Source organism: Canis lupus, assembly GCF_048164855.1.
Source record: "Canis lupus baileyi chromosome 16 unlocalized genomic scaffold, mCanLup2.hap1 SUPER_16_unloc_9, whole genome shotgun sequence".
Lineage (NCBI taxonomy): Eukaryota > Metazoa > Chordata > Mammalia > Carnivora > Canidae > Canis > Canis lupus.
Window position 1 is genome coordinate 1 of NW_027326436.1, and position 10,666 is coordinate 10,666.

The 10,666-nt window shown below is 46.1% G+C and overlaps 1 long non-coding RNA gene across 2 annotated transcripts; it reads left to right on the plus strand.

The window, feature by feature from the left end:
- Nucleotides 1–22: 22 nt before the first annotated feature.
- On the plus strand, nucleotides 23–5,882 carry LOC140629592 (uncharacterized). Of its 2 annotated transcripts, XR_012027435.1 has the most exons (4): nucleotides 23–189; nucleotides 490–559; nucleotides 1,556–1,623; nucleotides 2,914–5,882. It is a non-coding gene; the product is annotated as an uncharacterized lncRNA (long non-coding RNA). The 2 variants fall into 2 exon arrangements; XR_012027434.1 differs by lacking the exon at nucleotides 23–189 and having other exon boundaries at nucleotides 233–559.
- Nucleotides 5,883–10,666: the final 4,784 nt, after the last annotated feature.

A 10,666-nucleotide genomic window follows, 5' to 3' on the forward strand; every position in this document is an offset into this window, starting at 1 on the left:
GGCATCAGGTTTTAATTTTGATGAAGTTCAGTCCGTCGCTTTCTGCCCTTGGTCGTGTGCTTGTGGAATCCAAGAGAAACCTTCGATCCCCGCCCCCGCCCCAAGCCCGCAGGGACACTCGCTGGCCGGCCCACCTACCACCATCTCTGCGCCGGCCTGGGGCTGGGAGATGTCACCCCCGAGCATCAGGTGGGCAGTTCCCAGAGCCCCTGGTCCCCCGCCCGTGTGCTCCTGATACCGGGGTGGGAGCGCTCTGTGACCCCAGCGTGACGGTGTGTCCTGGGACAGTGGCTGGGAAGGTGGACTGTAGGTGGGCGGGGGACAGACAGGCATCGAGGGCCCGTGTGTGATGCCTGTGCCCCTTGGGGCTACGGGGTTGTCTCCAGCTCCGGTCAGACAGAGGGGCACCTGCCTACGGGGAGCACCCGGACGCATGTGTCCTCAGAAGGTTCTCACGCGCCGTCATTCTTGGATGTGTTTGGATTGCAGCACGATGCAGGAGGACCCGGAGACACTGCTGGCCTTGCAAAGGGCCAATATCGTGGCCCAGCACCATCAGGTGGGGCCCAGAAGGGACCATAGACACTACACACCCACGACAGGGGGGACCATACCTGCAAGAGCAGGGGAGGCTCAAGAGGGGATCAGAGCCAAGGATGAGCCAGGTCAGCCCAGACAAGGACCATAGTCACCAGGAACAAGTGAGACCCTGGGGATGGTCCCGGTGTCAGTAGCAACTAAGGGTCCATCCTGGATCCTAGTCATTGGTAGCTGAGGAGCCCAGTCACCAGGTATAGGTGAGGCCCAGGTGGGGACCACAGTCACCAGGTCCAAGTGAGCCCAGTTGGGGACCACAGTCATAGGTCCACATGAGGCCCAGGTGGAGACCAGAGTCACCAGGTCTGGGTGAGGACCACAGTCACCAGGTCTGGTGAGGCCCAGGTAGGGACCAGAGTGACCAGGTCCAGGTGAGGCCCAGGCGGGGACCACAGTCATCAGGTCCAGGTGAAGCCCAGGTGGGACCACAGTCACTAGGTCCAGGTGAGGCCCAGGTGGGGACCATAGTCACCAGGTCCAGGTGAGGCCCAGGTGGGGACCACAGTCACCAGGTCTGGGTGAGGCCCAGGTGGGGACCACAGTCACCAGGTCCAGCTGAGGCCCAGGTAGGGGACCACAGTCACCAGGTCCAGCTGAGGCCCAGGTAGGGGACCACAGTCACCAGGTCCAGCTGAGGCCCAGGTAGGGGACCACAGTCACCAGGTCCAGGTGAAGCCCAGTGGGGGACCACAGTCACCGGGTCCAGGTGAGGGCCAGGTGGGGACCACAGTCACCAGGTCAGGTCAGGCCAAGGTGGGGATCATCACTGATAGATAGAAGCAGGTGAGGCTGTCAGGCTGTGCCCACCGGGCAGACAGGCCCTTCCTCTGGTGCCCGACCAATCTCAGAGGGTCGGCGCTCCCTCAGGATTCAGGGGGAGGGAGGACCCCTTCTGCTCCCTCCTGTCCCCATTTCCCTGCTCTGATCGGTCCCCACCACGGAGCCCCCTCTGTTGCAGGCGCACCAAGCAGGGTCTCCGCAGGACCAGTCACTGTGCAAGGTCACTGACCACCAGGGCTTTCTGCAGTGAGTCCCCTGGACACCCCTCATCCATCTAAGGGGGGGTGGCATTTGCAGGAACACCTCTCTGGAGGCTTACCCCCCCCCCCCAGGTCGGGACCTCGTCCCCTGGAGCCCTCTGAGGGCCATGTCTGCGCTGGGCTGAGACACCCCGGAGGATGACCCGGGGCGTGGGCAGGAAGGGAGCTGGGCCCGGGGGAGGCCCCTGGACACTCAGAGGAGGGGCCTCCATGCCTTCTTCGGGCAGGCCCAGGTGTCTGCCTCCTGCATCCGGGGGGGGGGGGGTGTCCAGTCCCTTCAGCAGGGGCTCCCGCAGGTGAGGGGCTCTGGGGCTGGGGCGTGCTCTCCGTTGGGGGACGGCCTGGTCTGGGGCAAGTCCGCAGGGGTGCTCTCACCCACACCCCCCAGCCAGGGCCCCCACAGTCCCGAAGGCTTCTGTGGGGCTGCAGGTAGATGCCAGGGTTCAGGCCAGGGCAGGGAGGGAGGGTGTGGAGCCTGAGCCTCCCCAGGCCCCAGGACAGAGGTTGGGGAGCATCAGGTTGGGGCCATGGTCCCCTGCTCCTCGTGGGAGACAGGGCCCAGCTCCAGGGAGACCCAGCCTCTCCGCAGACACCATGGAGCTGACGCCAGAACCTTCTAGATGCCTGCACCCCTTTAGATGAGAATAAAAATGCGGCCTCCCAATCTCCAGCCCAGCGGCTGAGAATGTGGGACCCACTCCTCATGAGCCCTCCAGGGAAGCCGTTAATGGTCCGTGTGTCCCTGGTCTCTGTCCGCAGTCTGTGCTCACCCAGCCGGTGACTAGCATCTCCATCTCAGGTGTGCAAACCCAGTTTGTGTCTCCTAACCCTGAGGAATCCTGTGGCTCATGCGCCCCCTGTTCCTCCAGGGCGGGTGGGGTTCGTGGGGGTTGGCTACCTGCTGCCCCCCCACCCGGTCTCAGCCCCAAGCTGAGAGCCCACTCCTGGGCTCATTGACAGCAGCCAGGTTCAGGCTCTGATGCCTGGGAACTCCCCACACTCGGGCACCCCAGGTATTCCCGAGGCGCTCCGGATCCTGAGCCCACACTGTCCACCTCGGATTCCTCCCTGCTTAGTCGCCTGAGTGCCTTCAGGCCGGGATGTCCTTCATGGGAGCAGACATCTAAATGTTCTGATTTTGCATTCTGCTGCTCTATCAGCTTCTGGTGCCAGCTTCCAGAGCCCGCCCCCCCAGGTCTATCTTCCCATATATCATCTTGGATTCACTTGTCTGCACTTCCTGCCTTGCACACAGTGGTTGCTTTTTTCTGCGCAGCTATTCTGCTTTAGATCTCCAGGTGAATTCGCAGGTGTTCGGAATGATGTGACGGCGACCTAGCTAAAGTCCTGGAAGACAACAGTGAGATGCCCCACTCTTCTGCCATCTTGCCTGACTCTTCTGACTTAATGTATTTTCTTCAATGAATATAAACTGCGTTTTTAATGGGGGAGTAAAAAAAAGCCTTAGCAAAATGTAAAGCGGCCCTGTCTCAGACCAGGTCTGATCTTAGGAACAGTGGCAAGTACGGAGCTTGAAGGCAGAGATGGGAGTCACCGCTGGCGAAGAGGAAGAGGCAAAGCTGGGCCGGTGCCGGGCGCCTCCTCTCCCCCAGCCCATCCTCTTTCCTACAGATTTTTGAGAATCTAGCTTGTTCAGGTTTTAGCAACAAGAACACCAGGTGAAGTGAGGCGGGAAGAGACTGCTCTGAGGCTGGGCCGACTGGAAGGGCCCAGAGAGGCCACTGGGCCGCCCGCACCACGACCACAGATACTTGTCCGTGAAGCAAGTGGAGACACACGGGCTGGAGTTGGAAGGAATGAGGACGCATCCTTTTGTGGGAGAAAAGCAGGCCAAGGGACCCGGCGAGGGCCCGCGCAGACCTGGAGAATGTCAGGGCCCGTCGCAGAGTCCCTGCGGCCTTCCCCACCATGCAGCTGACCCTTGCGGGGGGGGGGGGGGGGGCGCTCAGCTTACTCATCCCCTGAGTCAAGTGGTCACCGAACAGGAGCGGGAGTGGAAGGGTTGATGAGCCACTTATATTTTAACATTTTATTCTGTGTGAACACCTCCGGAAGCTCTCCTGTTCCCTAAAGGAAGGACTGGCTTGCGGGTGAGATTGTCCCTCCGACTGCACCTCGGGTCATGCTGGCTCTGCCGCCTTTTCTTCCCTGATGACCACCTGGCAGCTATGCTGGTGCCCGGGAGGCACCCCCTCATTTGGATTTCTATTGCTTGTCTCAGGTCCCTCAAAGTGGGTTCCCTGGTTAGGGGATAGTAAGATGTCAAAGAGGACTGAGCGACCCAGGAGGGAAGGTGGGTAGGATGAGAGGAGAAGGCCACAGGGCTTATTTCTTAGCTCTTCAGACTCCTGCAGCTTCCATGGCTGATGTAGGAAGGACTGGGACATGCTTCCCGGCTGATGTTACAAGAGGCAAGGGTGGGGAAGGGGGAGGGAAATTAAATAGCAAGAGGAGAGGAAGCAATGCTATTTTCAGAGGCTGCTGATTAAAGTAAGTTATTGGGCTGCTTCATTATTCTGGGGAGTTCAGTTGTGCCCCCATGGAATTTCTTGAAATGTCAGAGGTCTGTTTAGACGGTAACTCTGTATTTCATTAGGGCTTTCCAGAGTTACTTGCATGAGGCTCTGATAAACAAGATGGATAAGGGTAAGAGGGAATGATCTTATATTAGGGGCATCCCCTGTTGATTGAAGGGTGCAAATTAACAGCCACACCATCCTGAAGGGGATGGGCAGCCTCCTGATACGGTCTCCTGTCCTCTGCCTGCCTCATTCACACCGTGAAATCCAATAGCATGAATGAAAGCTGAGGAAGGAGTCATTTCTGTCCACCTGCAGCTCTCCCTCGGTGCTACCCCTGCATCTAGTCCTGATTGTACCATGAACACATGCACGCAAACACACACACACACACACACACACACACACACAGGCATATGCCTGATTCTCAGGAACTTCCTCATGTTGGAGCCGGAAGACAGGAAGAGAGACGATTTGCCAGGCAATTGCCAGGTGGTTGCCAGGATTAATGCAGTTACGGAGAAGTTGTAATTGCAGAGGAAGTCCAGAGAGCTTATGTATGCCCTTTACCCAAACTCCTCAGTGTTGGCATCTCACATCACTGTTATAAGTGCCCAAACTAAGGAATTGAATTAGTACAATATTAACTCCATTCGTATTTTGCTCATGTTTCCACTAATATTGTTTCTGACATTTCCTTACTTTCTGACGTTACCAGATACTTCAGGGACGTCTTGCATTTTTCATGTCCCTTCCCATTTCTCGAGGATCAGCCATTTCTCCAAGGATATTTTCTTCTTTTATTGTAAAATGATATTTAGAAACCTAAATCTGGAGGAGATTTGACTCATTGTTATTAGAGTATCACTTCCCTTAGACCTTAGCAGTGGACAGAGACACGAAATACATGTATCCATCCTGACCCATGCGTGCATGCACATCAACAAGTCACGCTAAAATAGTTCTATAATCTAAACTCCCCAGGTGACCTACTGCAGTGAATCACTCTCTGCCCCCTCAATCCCTGGCAACCACCGACCTACTTTCTATTATTATAGTCCCACCTTTTCCAAAATGACATATAAATGAAATCATACAATACGTGGCCTTTGTAGTTTGGCTTATTTCACTTCTCAAAGTGCGACTAAGCTTCCTGTGTGTCGTTGCATGAATAAACTATTCCTTTCTTTTTATTGCTAAGTAGAATTCCTCATGATGGACGGACTAGAACTGGTTTATCTGCTTATGTTTTGAAGGACATCGTGGTTGTTTTCCATTTTTAGCATTTGTAAGTAAAGCTGCTATAGATATTCACATGTAGGTTTTTGTGTGGATATAGTTTTCCGAAACACTTGCACAAATAGCCAGTAGTGACTTTGCTGGTATGTTGATGTGTACATTTAATATTATAAGAAATTGCAAAACTGTATTTCCAAGTGGCTGTAGTATTTTAAACTCCCACCAGTAACAAATGAGGTATTGTCACTTTTTTTTCCTAAAACAATTACAATGGGTATGTTGTGGTATCTCGTTTCTCTTGTAACAAATTATGCAAAATGTCTTTTCTTTGGCTTATTTTCTATCTACATATCTTTATTGATGAAGAGTCCTTTCACTTGTTTTGATTATTTTAAAAACTGTTTTTTTGTTTTTATTGTTAAATTTCAAGTGTAATTTATATATTCTCAATAAAAGTCTTTGATCAGATGTGTACTTTCAAAGTAACCTCTCCTCCCAACACTGTGGTTGATTTTCATTCTTTTAACGGTATCTTTCACAGACAAATAGTTTTCAATTTTGATCAAGCCTAGTTTTTAGTTTTGTTCATGAGCATTGTTTTTGGCATCATTGGATTTGTATTTAAACGATGAGGTCACTTTATTTCTGTTTTTATCATTTCATATATTTTTACTTGAGCACCAAGAATAATGCCTAGCAAATAATTATTCATACACTGAATGAACACACACCACTCCTGGGGAGAAATTTTTAGACAGAGGAAAAACCTTCTGAGCAGAAATGACTCTGCCACTCCCATTCCCCATAGACCTCTTCCCCCATCAGACGGGCTGAATGGAATATTACTCAGCCATTAAAAACGACAAATACCCACCATTTGCTTCAACGTGGATGGAACTGGAGGGTATTATGCTGAGTGAAGTAAGTCAATTGGAGAAGGACAGTGTATGTTCTCATTCATTTGGGGAATATAAATTATAGTGAAAGGGAATATAAGGGAAGGGAGAAGAAATGTGTGGGAAATATTAGAAAGGGAGACAGAACATAAAGACTGCTAACTGGGAAACGAACTAGGGGTGGTGGGAGGGGAGGAGGGTGGGGGGTGGGGGTGAATGGGTGATGGGCACTGAGGGGGACACTTGACGGGATGAGCACTGGGTGTTATTCTGTATGTTGGTAAACTGAACACCAATAAAAATTAATTTATTAAATAAATAAATAAATAAATAAATAAATAAATAAATAAATAAATGAAGGGCAGCTTCTTTACCCTTTCATGCTGGGTGCAGTTTATCTAAATGGAGAACAAATATCATAACAGGAGCTGCCTGAGCAGCTGTAGTGTCTTAGGAAATGAAGCCTTCAGAATGGAAAAGAAGTCACCCAGCTGTTTGCCAGCCTCATAGAAGGAACAGGGGTAGGAAGAGCTTGTTTTGCAATCATCTACAAAACTTAGCTGGAAAGAACCACCAGGAGCTGCTTCCTTGAAGAAGTACTTACTAGTAATGATAGTAGTTTTATCTGGAACTTTGAAACAATTTGAAGTAAATAGTAATTGTGATTATAAGATTTGTCAAGACAAAATAAAGCCATAATATCATATAAAGTTGAAGTTGCTGTAGATAATGGGCGATGAGTGCCAAATTACAGATCATAGGTATTTATAAATTGTTCCTTGAGTGACATTTAAAATATAAATTCTCCTCAAAACTTCTCTTTATTATTTATTCATGCAAAAATACATTTTCAAATATTTATAATGTGAGTAGTTCACATTGAAACACAAGAGTGATTTTTATTGAGTGTTGTTAAAAATGTATAAGTAAACTTTTTCATTTGTTAATGTTCTTTCAGAAACCAAAGCAATTCATTTGTGTCATACTTGAAGAAAAGTCATAAATGGAAACTTGAAAAATTGGTTAGAAAATGCAAACTTTTCTGGCAGTTTCTTAGCTCTGTTGTCTCTCAAGAGTGATTGTCCTTCTTTTCCCAGAGATCTGGATTAGTCAGTAGAATAAATCATCATCATCATCATCATCATTGCCATTATTAATTGATTGCTATTACAGAGCTACTGTGTACTATCTCAGGTGCATGAAAGGCCTGGTAACAGATGGCATAAGGCTTATAATTGTTAATAGAAAAAGGAAAGATAGCAAGGACTCCTGAGCATGTACGTGCACACACAGACACATGGCAATGTACTCCTTCCTGCATGGACATAGTGATGTTTTGCCAGAAAAAAACATTCTCATTGGGCTCAGGACTTTATCATTTTCTTATCCTTTTTGGATGTGAAGAGAGGTGCGGAGAGTGTTTTTAAAGATATCAGGACTGGAGGTATGGAGAAAAAAGAAGAAGAATGCTAGGAGATGCTGGGCAGAGTGGAGCATGGCACTCAGCTGGTGGAGATTTTTCTAGGAAAGGTATGGGAAGATACATTTTTCTGATCTGCTGGCATTTGTTCACCTGCTTTCATTGTTCTTCCTCAGCAGGCCTTTCCCATTTTCTTTTCCCCTTCTTTCTTCTAGGAGTGAGAATGTGATTAGTGTAGACAAGACCAATGTTTGTTTCCTGTACCCCATGAATTCTACTTGTTTTACTACTTTACATGGAGTGCTTTGAACCTAAGATAGGATGTGGCACCTGGGTGGCTTAGTGGTTAAGCGTGTCTGCCTTTGGCTCAGGGCCCAAACACTCCTGGGACTCCAGGATCCAGTCCCACATCAGGCTTCCTGCAAGGAGCCTGATTCTCTCTCTGCCTATGTCTCTGCCTCTCTCTTTCTGTGTCTCTCATGAATAAATAAATAAAATCTTTAAAAAAAAGAAAAATAAACCTATAATAGGAATAGAATCTTTAGAAGGCAGAGAGACCTAAAATTATGAAAGAGGGATGAGCCCTCATCCCTTTTCTTCTCATCTCCAATTAGAGCTGAGAATGGATCTATTCTGTGGACTGCACCTCCAATAGGGGATCAAAGGAGCCTCATAGGTAAGGTTCATTTTCCCTGGAAAACACGTGTCACACATGCACTCAGTCCTCTCACTTTTCTCCCTTCTGAAGCTGCTCTGTTCAAGAGAAACCCAGAGCAGTAGTAAGAATGGGATAGGACAACTTAGAGAAAACAGAATGGAAGAAGGTCATAGAACTGGGTTCAAAGACCACCCACATTCTCACAAGTCATTTTAGACACCCTTGTGGCAAAGAGTCGCCTGCACAATGACAGAGTCCAACCTAAGTGCAGACCTCGTCTTTTTGTTTTTCTGCTGAGGGTCTTCTCTAAAACTTTCTCCCTATGCCTGACCTACGTATAATCAGGTGCAGCCCAGAAGCACAAGGGGTGTTATTCAAAACATGTAGGAAAACTCCTAGACCAATTTCTGGGAGAACAGTTTGAGTGGTATTCTGTATCCTTTCAGAGGTGGAATTGAGCCCTTGAAACTCTAGCAGCAACTTTGAAAATGTACCCTTGACTGGCTTCTCCTCTCTTACCTCACTCTCTCTGCTTCCTTACTTCAACTTCCTAGCACCCCAAAGTAAACATTATCACATACATTTTTATCTCAGGTGCTGTTTTTAAGGATCACTCAAACTAAGACACCCGGGGTATGTATTAGTGTTTCTACCTCTTACAAATTATTCTACCAATAAGGCATAAGCCCAACTCTTTAAATATCATCTCTATTTTTATAGTTTATGTCAGCAGCCATATTTCTATTGCCATGAAATCCAGTATTATTCTTGGCTATCTTATAGTGCACTTGAATAATTTCATTTCTTTACAAATTACAAAGGTCACATCTCTGTATTGTGTGTACTCTGCTATAGCACATGTAAAATTTTTGAGTTCTGCCACTAAATAAATTTATGATCTTAGTTGTGTTTATCAATTTCTCTGAGCCATAGAATCTTTACTAAAATGAGATATTATAAGTAGATTTCAGAATTATTATGAAGATTAAATAACACCTTATACTGCCGATACCTGTATTCTAACCTCTAAATGCTATTTCCCACTAAAATGAGATGTGGCTCCTTGGAGAAATTGCCAATTCCAGGTGCCAACATATACAAGATAATCCTAGGAAATATTTTTGTCCCATAAAATAAGATGTCATGTGAGATAGAAACAGCAGTCTACTATTAACAGGGTTCCCATTGCCTAAGATGAGACCATTTGAGCATCAAAAAGAAAACTAATTGTCACAGATTGAAACAATAAAACATATACAAATTCATAAGTTCATAAAATAATTTTTAATATTGTTTTGTGCTGGAAACAATTGTTTAATATTGTTTTGTGTTGGAATTCATTATTTTGAATTTTCATAAACCAATATAGATTCTGTATCTTCACTTTTTTCTTTCTTTTTTGAATAAACTGTATCATTGCATGTCCAGATACTTTGTGAATAATTTTTTTAAAATTATGGCTAATAAGAACAAAAGAAATGACTAAATTTTTAAAAAGGAACATTTTCTCAAACATTAATAAAATAATGGATATAGAAAGTGATCATCAGTAGATGCTAAAATCATTAGGCAGAAAATCAATGGGGCATTTGATAATAGAAATGCCATATAGAATATAATGCCTATAATAGAAATTAAACTGACACCACCTGAGCCACTGATTAATCTTGAATTACTAAATGTGGGATAACTAGATTATACATGACTCATGATGTAATGCAATAGGAAGAGTTCAATGCCAACTATAAAATATTTTTGTTTTTGAAATAAAACCTAAATCTAACCAAGGATCTAGATCTAATTACCAGTTTACACAGCCAGTGTGACAATTAAATCATGGTGAAGCAATTGGCCAAACTGTCCCATAACATGGGACAATTTATAGGGCAAGTGCCCTAGTCAATAGCATAAAAAATGAAAAGTAGGATGTTTCAAAATCAAAGATAATTAAGTAATATAATAAAATGGAATGAGTGGACTGAGGATCCCTATTCAAACCAACTCACTGTAAGAAGATATTATTGAGGCAGTAAGAAACATTTGAACATAGACTGGGTATGAGATTATTTTTATATATGAATAAACTCATTAGATGTTCTAATGGCATAGTTTGTTAGATGTTATTTTCTGTTAGATATAAATTTCTTAGATAGTATTATGACATAAAAGTTATAATAGTACAATGACTTTCTATTTTCCATTCATTTTAAGAGCATTCACAATTTCTTGCTGGAATATTTTTATAACTGTTTTAAAGTCTTTATCAGAAAATTCCA